This window comes from Sciurus vulgaris (assembly GCF_902686455.1).
Source record: "Sciurus vulgaris genome assembly, chromosome: 2".
NCBI lineage: Eukaryota > Metazoa > Chordata > Mammalia > Rodentia > Sciuridae > Sciurus > Sciurus vulgaris.
In genome coordinates this window covers 122,001,839-122,017,760 of record NC_136462.1, presented here as the reverse complement: position 1 = coordinate 122,017,760, position 15,922 = coordinate 122,001,839, and the positions used below count along the sequence as shown (strand labels likewise).

Genomic DNA, 15,922 nt, shown 5'->3' with positions numbered 1-15,922 from the left:
GGCTAAATGAACAGGTGATCATGAACTACATCTCCTCCTCTTTCTCTTCTCCTCTCCCCTTCTCCCTCTCTCTCTCTCTCTCTCTCTCTCTCTCTCTCTCTCTCTCTCTCTCTCTCTCTCTCTCTCTCTTCCTCTCTCGCTCTCCTCTCTCATTTTCTTGTGGTACTGGGGATTGAACCCAGTCTTGCTAAGTTGCTGAAGCTGACCTTGAATTTGCCATCCTTCTGCCTCAGCCTCCGAAGTCACTGGGATTAAGGGCATATGGTATCATGCCTGACTTTCTGACTCTTTTGATATAAAGGACATTATGGTGAAACTGGAATGGTATGTGTGGATTAGATGTTAGTAACATAGTGTCCTGACTTCATTGGTTGTAATATGTGGTTTTGCTTGAGGGTGTATCTGCTTCAATTTACTCTCAAGTGGTTCAGATAAAAACAACTCCCTCTCTCTGGCATGGTGGTACATGCCTGAAAGCCCAGTGACTTGGGAGACTAAGGCAGGAGGATCATAAGTTAGAGGCCAGCTTAGGCAACTTAGTGAGACCCTGTCTCAAAATAAAAAATTAAAAGGGTAGGGGATATGGCTCAGTGGTAGAGCACTTGCCTAGCATGCGTGAGACCCTAGGTTCAAATTAAAATGAAGTCCGTCTGCTTCTATCAATTCTTCTGCCCTGTGATCCACTCCTGGGGACATATCCTACAGGAATAAGTGCTAATGTCCACCAAAAGTCATGGAGAAGAATATTCGTAGCAGCTTTATTTGTCATAGTCCCCAGGTAGAAGCTACCTGTGTCAGTCTGCTCAGGTACCTCAACAGAAGGCCACAGCCTGGGCGGCTTGACCACAGACTTCCTGTCCTCACAGTTCTGGAGGCTAGAAGTCCAAGATCAAGGTGTGGCCAGGCTGGTTTCTAATGAGGCCTCTCTTCTGCTGTGACATGGCTACCTTCTCATCGGGTCCTCATATGGCCCCTTCTCTGTGTGTGCACGCTCTTGTGTCTTTTCCTCTTCTTAAAAGGGCACCAGGGTTATTAGAATAGGGCCCCCCTCATGACCTCGGTTCACCTTCGCCGCCTCCTTAAAGGTGCTATCTTCAAAGAGAGTCATATTGCGGGGTTAAAGCTTCATTCTAGCCAGGCACAGTGGCTCATGCCGGTAATCCAAGAGGCTCGGGAGAATTGCAAGTTCAAAGCCAGCCTCGGCAACTTAGTGAGGCCCTAAGCAACTCAGTAAGACCCTGTCTCTAGAAATAAAATACAAAAAAGGGCTGGGGATATGTAATTAAGTGCTCCTGAGTTCAATACCTGGTAACAAACTAAATTCTACAAATTATGAGGGGACACAATTCAGTCCATAATCCTACTCAAATGGCCACCAACAGTAGGAAGCATACCTGGTGGTACATTTATAAGGTGGAATGCCACCCAGCAAGGAGACTGGCCAAGTCATTAATATATGCAATCCTGTGGATTAATTTTAAAGACACAATCTTAAGCAAAAGAATTTGAACACAAAAGAACATACTGTGTGGTTTTATTTATATGCAGGTCAGGAAAAGGACAGACGTGTTGTAAAACTTATGGTGTAGTGGATTTAAGGAATAAGGGCTGGGCATGGTCTGAGGGGAGAATAAAGGAGACTCCCAAGGGTCTGGCAGGTTCTGTGTCTCAGTCTGAGTAGTGGTGATGTGGAGGTTTACATATGAGAAATCAATCGTGCTGTATGTGTGAGACGTGGCGGCCTGCTGTGTTAAAGTTACAGCTCCTGTTGACAAAAACCAAGAAGCGTGGAAGGTGGTGCTGAATGAACGGATAAAAGGTCAGAGTTCACAGTATGGAGAAAGGATCAGAGAATGGACAGAAGAGGCTGGGGAGGGAGGCTGGACCTGGTCTCAGAGCCTTGTATGGAGTTTCAATTCTTTTCCTTATAAGGAATTTGGATTCCCACCCCCCCACCCGCCCCAAAATGGAAAGCCATCTAAGGGGTCTAAGCAGGAAGTGACATAATCACATGCAGTTTCTACAAAGGGTTCCACAGGTTAGAGGGGCAGGGATAGAGGCAGACAGACAGGAATGAGGAATGGCTGTGTCCCAGCCTGGGAGTATGTGGTGGACCCAGCCTGGTGGCAGTGGTGACGGAATACAGGGGGCAGGTGTGCAGAATCCTTTGGTTGTTGATGAATGGGTAGGTAGAACCGGGGAGCTAGGAGTCTCAGAGACCCCAGATCTTGCCTTGGGTGAGCAGTGCACTGTGATGAATTCTCTGGGACTGGGATCCTGGAAGGGAGGAGGTTTGGGGGCAGCAGAGGAGACAGTAGGAAGAAACACTTGGAGAAAACAGAGAACTGGCTGGAATGCCTATAATTAGGGGCCAGGATGGCACCCAAATGAGGGGGGTGACCAGTGATCGCAATAGAATCAGGGAGACTGTTTAAATGCAACAGGCCCCCCAAATGCTTAAAAGAAGGTGGAAACAGATTTTGACATGGAATGTGTTTTTTTTTTTTTTTAATATTGTTAAATTGAAGTATGCATACAAAAAAAGGACATATGCTGGGTACAGTGGTACATGCCTGTAATCCCAGCAGCTAGGGAGGCAGAAGCAGGAGGATCTCGAGTTCAAAGCCAGCCTCAGCAATTTAGTAAGGCCCTGTCTCTAAATAAAATATAAAAAGGGCTGGGGATGTGGTTCAGTGGCCCTGGGTTCAATCCCCTGTTTTTAAAAAAAAAAAAAAAAAAAAAGAGGGCGTACATTCTAAGTGAACAGCTTGCAAAATGATCATGAGTGAACTCCCTCCTGACTTACTCTGGAAATCTGCTGATTTCCAAAACTCTGTAAATGCTGCAGGCCAGGCAGAACAGGTTTGCATTCACCATTTGAGAAACCTGAGGTGGAGGTTGGAGAAGAAACTTGGCCAGCTTTGGGGCGAGGGTTGTGGGTGAGGCAGGAAGAGCAGTGAGGAGAGAGCTGCGGTGGAGCTCTGAGGAACACCAGCTCTGAGTAATAGGTGTCGGGGAGGAGAGGAGCCCACCGAGGTCCCACGGGAATTTGTTAGCAGCCTTGATTTATTTTATTTATTTTATTTTATTATTTTATTTTTTTGCAATGCCTGAACCCAGGGCCTTGCACATACTAGGCTCTACCACTGAGCTACATCCCTAGCCCTTTTAAAGATGAATTTTCACTAATTTTCCCAGACTGGCCTTGAACTTGAGATCTTCCTGCTTCAGCCTCCTAAACCACTGGGATTACAGGTGTGCACCACCATGACCCGCCTCTGGTGTATTTTGAAAAGCCTGCCGTCCTGCAGCGTCTGTCTGGAAACACCCTGGGGGAGCCATAGGGACAGCTCCATGAGGGCAGCATTGGGTCCCTCACCTCGGAGATCAAATCTCTCTGAGGATCTTGGTCCATTAAGGTTTGAGCTGCACCCAGAGTTCTCACTTTGGGAAGGTCTCTTGGAGTGGGAATAGTCTTTAGATCTCTAAGGAAGGGAGTTCAAATGGTGGAAGCCAGGTGGGGAGACTCTGGGCGGAGGCCTTCCCAGGTGAGCATCTGGGATCAGTTTGGATAATTCTCTTGTACCAAACTTCTCGTAAGCCCCCCAGGCTGATACCCACAGGATGAAACCCCATCAGCCGCTTCCAGACCCTTGGTGATCTAGTCCCATCTGCTTTCATCCATTCATTCCAGGAGCATGGCCAGGCTGCCCATCTCCACATCTATACCCCGGCCGTTACCTGGGGAAAGGGGTGTCTTCCCTACTCTCCACTGTCCCACATCACCCCCAGCTCTTCTCGTTAGGACCACCTGTGCCTCTCCCAGAACACACTACATAGTCATTTGTATCTGTGTCTTAGCTTCCATGCAGGCGAAGGACATCAACTCTGCAGCTCCTCCCCCTGCACAGCGCCACACATCATAGCAAAGCTGTCCCCAGGGTATCCAGGCACCCGTCGGTGACACCAGGGTTGTTTCCATTTGGGGTTATTCAGAATGAGGTTGATTGTGGATGCTCTTGACAAGTCTGTGTGGTCCTGTTCTCATGCCCCTACCTGCCTGCCGCTAGAGACGCCAGCGCTGCCCTTGACCTCGTGCACACACATGGTTGGACACAGAGCCATGGGCTTTTGTGGATACCAGGAAAGCATCCAACCCTTAGTTCCACCGTTAACCACGCCTCCTTCTGAGATGACCCTTGCTCTGACTGCTCTGACATTTTTTTTTTTTTTTTTTTTTTTTGAGGTTTTTCCATATCTTTCTTCTGGCCAGGAGGGGCCCAGGGTGGGCCTTTGGAAATCCAGTGAAGGGAGGCAGAGAAACATTCCCCGTTCTGTGGTATTTGAATGGTGTCCAGGTTCTGGCACCCTCTGACTGTCCTTAGCAGTCATAACAGTCCTCCCCAGGGCTGGGGACATCAAATCAATGTGGGAACTTGGCAGCCCAGACCTGTCTGTCCCCAGCCAGCAGTTCATCTGGAAGGAGGCAGGGAGGACCATGGAGTCTCCACATCCCTGAATCTCAGGGGTTCCTGGAGCCTGGGAGTGGGGTTGCTAGGGACATGTGTGCCATCAGAGTGAGCCAGCAGCTGTGTACAGTGAGTGGGGCATGGGTGCTCGAGCCAGCGGGCCACCCTGGATGAGTGAATGAAGCCAACTGGCGCCCCCACTTCCCTGGAGGAGGGATTCCGTGGGTTTTGCGTAAAGGGATTAAGGCTTTAGCTTGCTCGGCAGAGAGAAGGGTTCTCGACTACAGTCCTGTGGCAGCGTGGTTGGGTGTCTGTATGTCCATGTGTCCGTGTGGGCTGCCGTAAGCCTTGATTTTGGGAATCAGAGCTGCTGGCTGCCTCAGTTGGGAGGTGGCACTTGCACTCTGCTGCCTGTGTCCTCTGAGTGGGTAGGGGCGGCAGGCAGGAGGAGATGCCAGGGAGACATCAGCCCCTCGGCAGCAATGGTGGTGGGGTGGGGTGAGATCCTAAAACCCAAGGAAGATCAGTTCACACTGCCTAAGCTTAGACAGGTACGTAGCTCAGAGAGGGTGCATCTTGCAACTATCGCATAGCAAGTCAATAGCAGAAAGGAGACTAGACCCTGCTCCTGGCCCAGGACCTAGTCCTTGATTTTTCTGGTGGAACCTGGCAAGTGGCACTGAGAGACACTGTCCACATCCTGCAGTGTCTCTTTCCTCTGCCTCCCAATCCCAAAGGATCCTGCTGAGGGACAACCTGAGGTGAAACCCTTCCCAGGAGCCTTCTGTTTGCACAGGGATGAGTGGATAGGTCTCAGCTAGAGTCCTAAAGGGGAATATGTGTCATGGGCCACCTACGTCAACAGAGGATCTTTTGCTACGGGAGAAGCGGGGTGACTTTGACAGGCCTTCAGGGGAGCAGCCTGGCTTGAGGGATGGGGTGGTCTGGATCTCTCTGAGGTATGATTGACTCTTGACCAGTGTCAGGGACATGAGTTCAAGCCCTGTGCCCAGAGGGAGCAGGGGTAGAGGGCGTGGGTGCTGTGGAGCCCAGCCAATAGGGATTCAAGTTGTGGGAGAACAGGGGTGCCGAGGGAGAGAGGCCTTCGCCTATCTTCTCAGAGTCCAGCATGTGGGTGCAGACAAGGAACCCACTTTGGGGACAGTAGAAACTAGGATCTTTGGGCAGAGAACATAATAAGGAGACCAGAGAAGGAGAGGAATCTGTCCTGCAGGTCTGCATGGCCCTTGTCCCCCACCATGCTTGCACACTTGCTTCCCCTCCACCAGCGGCTGGCTTGGGTCCTGGGGAAAGCACAGGGTGGGGAGAAAGAAGAAGGCCAGGAAGGACCGGCTCGTGCCACGGTGTCCCTACCCCGGTGCCCCCGCCCCAGCCTGGCCTGCACTTGCCTGCTGCCTGGGCCTCTTCAAGGCCCTGGGCTCAGAACCCCGAGGGAGTCGGTTCCACTGTCCAGCTCCGGCTTGGAGAGGCCTCTGTCTCCTCAGCTATCAGATGGTATGTGGAGAGGGAGGGAGAGGCCAGGACTAAAAGCCCACGTGGGTCCTTCCTACTAGACCTGGCCTGTGATCCCAGCTCTTTTCCCTGAGACTGCTTGCCGCTTCTTCTGATTTCCAGCTGACCATCTTGGGTTATGTTCTAGGATCAAACTCTCAGCATTTGGAAAAGACCTTAGAAAGCAGCTGATGCTCCGTGGGTATTGTTAAGATGGGGACAGTGAGGCCCAGGGAGGGACAGGGCATACCTGTGGGAGGACTAGACCAGAACCTGGCGCCCCCATCTCCTGGTCCCCAGGCAGCCACCCCCAGCTCCTTAGCAGGAAGCAGAGCATTTTGTCTGATCTGAGCAGGGGGCAGGGAGGCGGCTGGTTGGTCCCCTGGGCCCCAGGCCAGTCCAGACAAGCTCGGCAGGAATCTGCTCTGGTCAGGGCTGCCTTCCCCAGGCTGCCCTAGGCTGGGCCCAGGGCCTCGAGGTCCTGGGGACATGTTTACTTTCTGCCTGGCTTCTACACGCATTGCGGTTTCCACTTGGAAGGGCCACAGTGGGAACAGCAGGGGCTACTCTGGGGGCTGGGCTGGGTCCTGTGGGAAAGTCTGGGCTGTGCAACAGAAAGTTTGGAATTCGGCAGCCCAGGTCCTGGAATTCCCACACTGTGGGCCAGGGACTCAGCTCTGGCTTCTCCAGCTACTGTGTCTACCTGGGCCAGGTTCGAGTGAGTGGGTGGCCAGGTCCTCCAGGGTGCAGGCCAGAGGAATCTTCTCCTCCTGAAGCCCCACCTCCTATTTCACAGATGTGGAAACTAAGAGAGGGACAGGAGCTTGTCCAAGGCCCCCTCCTAGCCCATGGCAGGTCAGCCTGGAATAAGGCCACCAGGTTCCCAGCTCAGGGTTCTGTCAATAGGCCTGGAATCCCCTCCTCCCTTAGGGCCTTGCTGGGGTGGGTGGACTCCCAGGGACACCCGCAGCCCTGTGTTTCCCATGACTTCTCTCAGGGCTGGGGCAGGGAATGTGTGCTGGAAGGGGCCTGGCCTTCTCCACTGCACCCTGGCCATGGCCCAGACTCTGGGCAGAAGGGAAGTTGGGAAGGGGCCGCCCACTGCTCTGGCTCTCCCTACGGTCCCCGTGGTGGCTGGGTGACCCCTGAGAACCCTCCTCCCAGCATAGGCTTGCGTTGTCCAGGTCTGGGAGCCAGGATGTGGACTTGAACTCCCGTTCCCCCACCTACCAGCTGACAGCCTAGGAAAGCCACGCTGCTCCTGGGCCGGCTCCCTAGACTATAGGGCAGACGCGTGACTCCCCACCTCTCAGAGGGTGATGGGAGTGGAACCATGGTGTGAGCTGCAAGGCCTCAGCACACACTGGCCATCTACCCACCCACGCAGCAGCAGCTGGACAGAGGCAGGAGAGCCATCTTGCCCACGGGGGCCTGCTGCCACTTGGGGCTGTGGCAGGGCCCACGGGAGCAGTGAAGGCGCTGAGCCCTCCCCGATCTAACTGCTGAGCCACATCCCCAGCTCCTCGTATTTATTTATTTATTTTGAGAAAGGGTCTCACTAGGTTGCTTACAGCCTCACTACATTGCTGAGGCTGGCTTCAAACCTGTAATCCTCCTGCCTCAGCCTCCCCAGCCTCTGCAATTACAGGTGTGCACCACCACATCTGGATACCCCGGATAGTTCTCGCCCCATCTAGGCAGTGTTGGGGTGAGGGCCACCTGGTGGGTGGCTCCGCCATGTAAGGTCCACCCTGTTCCTGTGGCCGCCAGCCTCCCTCCTGCTTTCGGTGAGGGGAGCTGGTGATGGGAGTCCTCTCGCCCTGCTTTTTCTTAATCTGCAGGACAAAGGCAGCAGAGCCATCCTGCTGTGGAGCCTGCGAGAAGAAGCCAGGATGGAGGGGCTGTCGTTCATCTTCCCAGCCTGTCTGCTCCGGGGACTGTTCTGGCGAGTGATGAGGAAGGAGAAGCCAATTTGCAGTTTCGTGGAGGAGAAGGTCTCTGCTGCTGCTGTCTGGCACGGCTTTGCCCCTCGTCCCCTCTGGCCACCTGCCTCTTTAATCCATTTAACGCCTCTCCGTGATATATTTTTTTTCAGTCCTTCTCCTTAGCTCAGGCCCCCAGGGCCTCCTTGACAGGAGAATGAGAAAGGCATCTCTTGGTCCCAGTCTCAGCAGCCCTGGGGCTGTTCCCTGGGAGGGGACCAGCTTCAAGGTCAAGCTGATGCTGGCTGACCTTGAAACCCTCCTCCTCCACCCCCACCACCCCTGACGCGCCTCCACTCTGGAGCTCACTGAGCTCCATCACATTTAAAAGCTGTTAAAAGCGCCCGTCTGGTCGGCTGCCTCCACGGGATCGATGGGTGGGTGGGTGGAGGGCAGGCTCAGTTCAGGGACGAGAGGCGCGGGTCTGCTCTGGGAACCTAGGCCCGGGGGCTGCCTGGCAACCTCCCACCTATGGGAAGGCATGGGAAGAAGACAAGAGGCCGGCGAGGTTGTCCTGTGCACATTAGGCTTCTGAAAGACCCCCGCTACAGCTGTGTGCGATCAACTTGCACAGCAGCGATCAGATCGCACCTACCTGAGCCAGGCACTTGCCTGAGTGCTTTAGGTAGGTGAACTCATTTCATCTTCACAGCGCCCTGGGAAGGAGGGTTATTATTAACCCCATTTGCAGCTGGGGAAATGAGGCACAGAGAGGTTAAGTAACTTACCCAGGGCAACACAGCTGGTATGTGGCAGGGCTGTGAAGGGAACCCTGGAATTCTGGCTTCAGAACCCCCTGCCGTGCCTGTGCCTGGCTGGACTCATCCCTGGGAAGGGACAAGGCTATGTTCTTTTGGTGACATCTTCACAGAGAAATACAATGATTCTGATGTGTTACAGACATAAGAACTAGAACTCAGGAGAGTTAAGGCCTCAGTCCTAGAACGCAGAGGCAGGGGCTCTGAACAGTCCCCTGCCCACTCTACCGAAACCAGTCCTGCCCCTGGGCTGCAGTGACAGTGGCCTCAGGGCTGGGTATGGAAAGCCTCTCCTGTCTGGGGACTGCTAGGCTTTGGCCTTGAATTGCTGTGTGGCCCGGAGGAGCCTCCCTGGACAGTGCTTCCTCCGGGGAGGCCTGGGCGAGGGGCAGGTGCAGGGTTGGTTATGGCTGGGCTTTGGGCCTTTATTAAATCCCAAACAAACCTAGCTGCAGGCTTCCGTGTGGCTTCGGAGGCCTCCCCAGGCCTCCGTCTGCCTGCTAATGGTTTTTAGCGCTCCTGCGGGGCCGGCAGCTTCCAGACCCACAGAGACCAGCGGCCAGTTGGCGCCTAGTCAGGGGAGGCTCTGGCGCTTCCTCCCTCACTCCACCTAGCCTAGTGAAGCTGGGGGACAGGGCAGGGAGGTGTGGAGAAGCGAAGAAGGGCCTTTCTCACCTGGTCCCAGGGGCTTCCACCTCAGGCTGTGAGGAGCCAGAAACGCCATGAGAGAGACCTTCAGAGTAGCCCACGGAGGCCCACCGTCCAATGGCGACTGCAAGGCCAAGGCCTGCGTACATGATTCCCATGGCCCTTCCGACCTCACTACCTCCCACAACCCTGCTCACTCTGCTAGAGTCACACGGGCCTCCCTGCTGGCCTCAAGCACAGGGCCCTCTGTCAGCCCAGGGCCTTGCACTGGCGATCCTGTTGCCAACATGCTCCTCCCCCAGGTCCCGGCTCTGCTTAGTCTCCGCTCAGTTTTTGGAGACCTGCCTTGGACACTCCAATTTAAACTGCCTTCTCTGGGCCTCCCCACCCTCCCCAGCCTGCTTTGTTGCATTCCACAGATTTGTCCCCCTCTTACCCTCTGTGATGAATTTATTTGTTTTGTTTTCTGTTCCTCCTCCACTGGGAGAGCAGGGACTTTTGTTTGCTTGGCTCTGTGGAATCTCTTCCCAGCCCTACAAGGTGCAGCACCTAACACAGTAGGTGCTCAGTACGCATCCGTGGAAGAGATGAATGGCTGAATGGGCGGGTTCAGAACTTCTCAGAGCACAGTGACAACCGTTGTTTGTGTAGGAGCCCAGGAAGGCAGGGTTTGGAAGACCTCACCTCTGCGGTGTCCTTGCAGTGTGGCTTACGGGAAGTCGCCCTGGATCTCAGAGCCTTGACTTCCCAGCTGCACCCTTGTCCTGTCTCCCTCATCCTGTCCCCCTCACAGGACTGCAGCAGTGAAAGAGATGGTTTCTGGGAAAGAACTGGGCGGTGGCCACCCACAGGACCCTCCTGCCACTCTCTGCCCCATCCAGCCCACACTTGCTAGCTGTGACCTCCCTGAGCCTCTTTCTCCATCTCTGAAATGGGCAATGAAGCAGACTAAGCCCCTCAAGCAGGTGGCACCCGGGCCTGGTGAGCCTTCTAGAAAGGTTCGCCAGGTTCAGATGCTGCTGGGTCAACGGGAAGGAATAAACTTCACCCCTCCTCCCTGAGGAAGGAGCACAGGGTTCACCCGGAAGCAGAGGACAGCAGAGCGGGCAGGGATCTGGGAGGTCAGCAGGGTGGACGCTGGTCATCCCTCAGAGAGGAATGGGAGCTGGTCCAAGGGTGTGACAACTCCCAGTCACCCTTCACCTGAGCCCATGTGTGCATCTGGCATTGGGGGTTCCATCTTGCAATTCCCTGCATCCCAGGAGCTTCCTGTCCGAGGTCTCCCTAAAGGTCAGAGAAAGGAGCTTTCAGGCGTGCATGCACCCCTTCCCTTGTCTGCTCCCCCTCAGGTGTGGGGGTGAGGGGCAGACCCTGGGTAGGGCCTGTGCTCCTGGTTCTGAATGATTTTAGGGTCTGGACACCCTGGAAGAAGCTGATGAAAACTATGGATCTTCTCTCCAAAGAGAAGCACACGTCCACATCAGGAGGCTGACAGTATCACCCCCAGGAACCAATGAGGTGGTCATGTCTGGTGGTGCCACTGTTCGGGCTGGGGCTGGCCTGGGTCTCTGCTGCTTGAGTCTGTGTGTTTGAACCATGGCGCTGCGCTGTCAGCTTACCACAGCATCCCACGTGAAACCCGGATGCTCACTGCCCTGACCTTGTCCGAGAAACACTTTCAATGCAGCTCCCTGGACTTTTGCAGTTGGGTTAGAGGTGGTGGGGCAGGGACAGGTGGTGAATGCTGTCCCCAGTGACTCCACCCAGGTTGGCAAGACCCAGGTTGGCAAGATTGGGAGTACAGTTTTAAAATGTAGTATATACAGCTGGGCAAGGTGGCACACCATAATCCCAGCAACTTGGGAGACTGAGACAGGAGGATTGTAAGTTTGAGCCCAGCCTCAGCAACTCAGAGGCCCTCAGCAACTTAGTGAGACTATCTCTAAATAAAAAATAAAAAAGACTGGGTATGTACATCAGTGGTAAAGTGCCCCTGGGTTAAATCCCCAGTACCAAAGAAAGGGAGAGAGAGAGAGAGAGAGAGAGAGAGATAAGAATGTATACTCTGAAGGGCACAGTGACACACACCTGTAATCCCAGCTTTTTGGGAGGCTGAGCTGGAGGATTGCAAATTTGAGGCCAGTGTCAGAAACTTGTTAATAACTTAGTGAGACTGACTCAAAAAAAATTTTAAAAGGGCTAGCAATGTAACTCAATGGTAAAGCACCCCTGGGTTCATTCCTCAGTATGGCCAAAAAAAAAAAAAAAAAAAAAAAAAAAAAAAAAAAGAATTAAAAAGATCCAGAGATGTAGCTCAGGATAGAGCACTTACCTAGCATGTGTGAGGCGCTGGGTTTAATCCCCAGAACTGAAAATACAAAAAACAAAGAATGTATTCTCCAGCTCTGGTTCATGGGACAGTCCCCAAAGAAAAGACATGGAAAGGATTAGTCACCCATTTCACAGATAGAGAAACTGAGGCTCAGAGAGGTCATGGAATACACAGAGGAAGTGAAAACTAGGGTTTATCTAACTCTGCTTGCCTCCAGGTTCCCTATGTAGATCTAATGGACAGGAAACCCACAACTCTGAGAATCCAACCGTGGCTGTCTACACAATCCTAGGTCAGATGACCTGGAGATACAGTGTCTACCGGAAGCATTCAGGGAGGTAATATCAATCATAACAACAAAGGAATAATAGGTAATGCTTTTGGAACACTTAAGAGGAGCCAGCATTAGGCAAAACATTCCATGGATGAGCTCCATTAAGCTCTCATATTCAGGGTTACAGGCAGCAGTATCTGCATTTTTGTGACTTCTTGGTATTCAGAAGCACATACCCATTTTAGAGAGTGGAGGCTCAGTCAAGGCAGGGCCACTCTCAGGTGCTATTCCTGCTGAGGCGCTACCTGCCACCCTTGGGCATTTTGCCAAACCCAGGCAGGAGCTGCAGAGACCCAGCTGAAGTAGCCCCCGTGGGCTGAGTACATAGGTTGTAGGTAGGCATTACCCCTGGATTGTTCTAGAATTATGTTCCCTGCACCCTCTCTGGATCTCGCTTTCCCTGACCTCTTATCATCTCACCTCTGATGTCCTTGAACCTGTCATCTGACTTTTTCTCCTGTTCTGGATGCCTGTCGCTGACTGACAGTTTGGGATCTCTATTGGAGCAAAGACGGATGTGATGGAGAGAAGGGTGCTGGGGGCGAGGGGGTTAGGGAATACCCAGGCCTTGGGCACAGCCTGATGTCAAATCCATGAAGGTGGTAACAAAAGCAACGGAGACGAGGCGGGAGGGACGAGCATTCCAGCCCTGTCGCCCCGGTCTCAGTTTCCCCATTGTGCAGGAAGGGATTGGCTCCTCAGACATCTGCAGAATTGTCATCCCAGGCTGGCAGCCGGAGGAGAGGTGAGGGCGGCCCCTCCTTTCCCCGCCCCGATGTCGCGATTGGTGGCGCGTCCTCTCCGTTCCCCTCCGGTTCCCGCCCTCCCCTCCCACTCCTCACGGCCCCCAGCGTGCTGTGCAGTTATTAGTTTAGGTTCATTTAGAATCGGCTTAGCAACCCCACACCCCTGGAACCTGGAAGCTTAAGGCACAAGATGTCTGGCAAATGGAAATTCAATTGCTTTAATATAGAGACTATTTTGCTGCAGACGAACGGGAGCCTCTTATTAAGAATCTGATGGAATTTCTAAACAGGGAGAGAGGCCCCGAGGAGGGGGCATCGCCCATCGCACACCAACATTGCTCTTGACATATTTATGGCTCCAATAAAATCTCCCATCTGGTATATTTTAAAATAAAATTGAAAATTTATCACTTTCCCGAGTCGGTTTGTCGTTCTCCCCAGGAGGAGATAGCCGGCCTGAGATTACAGGCAGCAGCCGCAGCGCCGTGCCGGCAGAGAGGTTAGGCCGGGCTCTGATTTAAATTTCAATACCTTCCCCATTACAGCTGTCTGGGCTGGGAAAATTACTAGGGGGAAGCAGGCCCTGTGCTCCTCCTGTTTCTCTGGGCGCCCACTTGGCTCTCTCCGCCAGGGTCCACAGACGGGGCTTGTTTTCTCCCTGACTATCCATGGCTGGGGAAATGTGGGAGGAAGCTCCCACCCCGGAGGACAGTGCTTCAGGCCTGGGAATCGGCATCACCCATATACACCCTTCTGGAACCCAGTAGACACCTTTTGGGGCTGTTAGATGGTTCAAGAGGGCCTCTGTGTTTATTAGAGGTCAGAGCCCAAGATCAGGGCTTAGATTGGCAGGAGGGGGAAAATAGAAGTTCCTTCTATAACTAGCAATAGGGTTCCGTCTAAAACTCAGAACTTAAACTCAGGCCAGGATCAAGACTTAGTCTGTAACCAAGGTCATGGCTCAGGCTCAGGCTGGGATCAAGTTTCATTCTGTGAACAAAAACAGGGCATAGATTTTATCATCATCATACAAGTCAATTCTGAGCCTTAGTTTCTCCTTCAGTTAAATGTGGATATAGGTATTGCCCTGCCTGCTTCAAAGGGCTATTTAGAGGAACAAATTAAAATAAGAACTTTCATTTTATATCATTTTACAGTTTCTAAACTGCTAGCACATATTTTATCTAATTTGGTCCTCAAAGTAGTCACTATTTAGAGGCAAGAATGCCAGCTCAGAGAGGCTAAGACGCTTATCTAAACTGGGCATGGTGGCCTGCACCTGTAATCCTAGTGACTCAGGAGGCTGAGGCAGGAGGATCACAAGTTCAAAGCCAGCCTCAGCTACTTAGTGAGGCCCTAAGCTACTTAGTGAGGTCCTGTCTCAAAATAAAAAATAAAAAGGGCTAGGGATGTAGCTCAGTGATAGTGTGCCCCTGGGTTTAGTCCCCACTCAGTACTAGGGGTCGGGGAAGACAGCTTGTCCAAGGCCACACAGTGTATAAATAGGGGTTGGGTCCAGCTCTTCCCGACCTCAACCAGTTCCTAGAGTATAATAACATAAAGAAGCAGTAAGGAGACTGCCCTTATCTACCTAGTCCTCACGGTCTGCTTTTTCCTATCCCACCTAAAAGACTACATTTCTATTTCCCAGCTTCCTGTAAAGCCAGGTGGCCAAGGACATAGGAGCAAGAGAATTGGATAGGATTTCTGGGAAAGTTGTGTAATAGAGAGGCAGAGAGCATGGGATCTTTCCACTTACCCGCTTCTTGCTTCTTGCCTGGAATGCAGACAGGATGAGCCATTTTGGAGTGCGAGGTGATGCTGAGCTAGACACCAGTGCTGAGACGAGTCCTTAAAGAGAGAGTTTGGGATATCGATGACACAGTGCAGCCACCCTGGGCTGATGACCTCCAGATACCAGAAAGTAAAAGATATAACGCTTTGCTTCGGTTGCTGTGGTTGGATCTCCTCTACCAGCAGGCAAAAGTAATTTCCAAGAGAGTCAGAGGTTGTCCTAAAAAGAAGTGCGGGCTCATAAGCTTGGGAGATGCCAGGCTGAGCTGAGTTCTTGTGGAACTCCCCCAGTGCTTGAGCTTTTAAATGCTCACCAGTTTTGGAAACCACCACGTGGGGGAATGTAAGGTGCCACATTTCCCCAGCTTGCTTGGCATGGAGCCTCTTTTTCACAGCACACTGTGTGTACGTGAGAGAAAGCGCGTGTGACTGTGGGTCTGGGGCGCGGAGGCCACTTCCGAATGTCCGACGGGCTGGAAAGCGCTTTGTCCGACATTCTCATTGTTAAAACAAATGAGGACACTGGCTCCTTCCCTTTGGTTCTCTGGAGCTTCAGCTGGCATGCATGTCGAGGGGAGGCTGGGCCAGGCAGGGGAGGGCTCTGTGGGGACAGAGCTAGGGGAGCTGTTTGGGGAAAGAGGGTGTCCTTGGTGGGGTGGAGGCTTGGTGGATGGGACTTGTTCACAGGTGCAGTGGCTGCCACAGGGAGAAGAGGACCCTGGGTGCCGTTCCCATCACATGCAGGGTCTTAGTAGCACTACCCCCCTCTCTCCCTCCCTCAAGGTCAAGAGCAATGGAGGCAGGGAAATGGAAGAGGCTAAAAGAGCAGATGGCAGGTCGGATGCTCTGCCCACATTCTCTGCCCTCTCCCAATCTATCTCCTCAGTTTTCTGGAAGCTTCAGGCTAGGTCATACACCTGGCACCCTGTTTGTGCCTCTGCGCAGTGGCCTGCTCTCAGTCCTCTGTGGGGGTCCCACTGCAGGGTGCAAGGTCTTGACACGCCCTTTCGATGCCTTTGTAAGAGACACAATGGCAGTCCTCCAGGCGACTGCTGCCTGGCTGTGCAAGGACTGCACCCCTGTTGGGGAGCAGTCAGCTGCCTTGCGGAGGGGCAGTCTTCCGTGACTCTGTAAATAAGAGGACTCTTCGGAGAACACAGCCTTAGCTGAGGGTAGCCAATCGCCAGCCTGTGCCAAGGAGGAATCAGGGAGCCCCTGGCATAGCAGCCTGGTGGAGGAAATATGGGTGGGGAGCAGGCGATGCGGGGACACGGTACCTAGAACCCCAGACTGAGGATGGGGGCTTGAGGCTCCCCGCCCTGTTGTTGTGGCGAGTCCAGTCCATTC

General features: G+C 53.1%; 1 long non-coding RNA gene across 3 annotated transcripts; it reads right to left on the bottom strand.

Moving 5' to 3' along the window:
• Positions 1 to 7,737: 7,737 nt before the first annotated feature.
• Positions 7,738 to 14,987, bottom strand: LOC306654094. 3 transcript variants are annotated; one of them, XR_013761879.1, is made up of 6 exons: positions 14,890 to 14,987; positions 14,541 to 14,795; positions 11,702 to 11,737; positions 9,806 to 10,653; positions 8,559 to 9,493; positions 7,738 to 8,108 (listed from the first exon to the last, which is right to left on the bottom strand). It is a non-coding gene; the product is annotated as an uncharacterized lncRNA (long non-coding RNA). The 3 variants fall into 3 exon arrangements; XR_013761878.1 differs by having other exon boundaries at positions 8,559 to 10,653; XR_013761880.1 differs by lacking the exon at positions 11,702 to 11,737 and having other exon boundaries at positions 8,559 to 10,653.
• Positions 14,988 to 15,922: the final 935 nt, after the last annotated feature.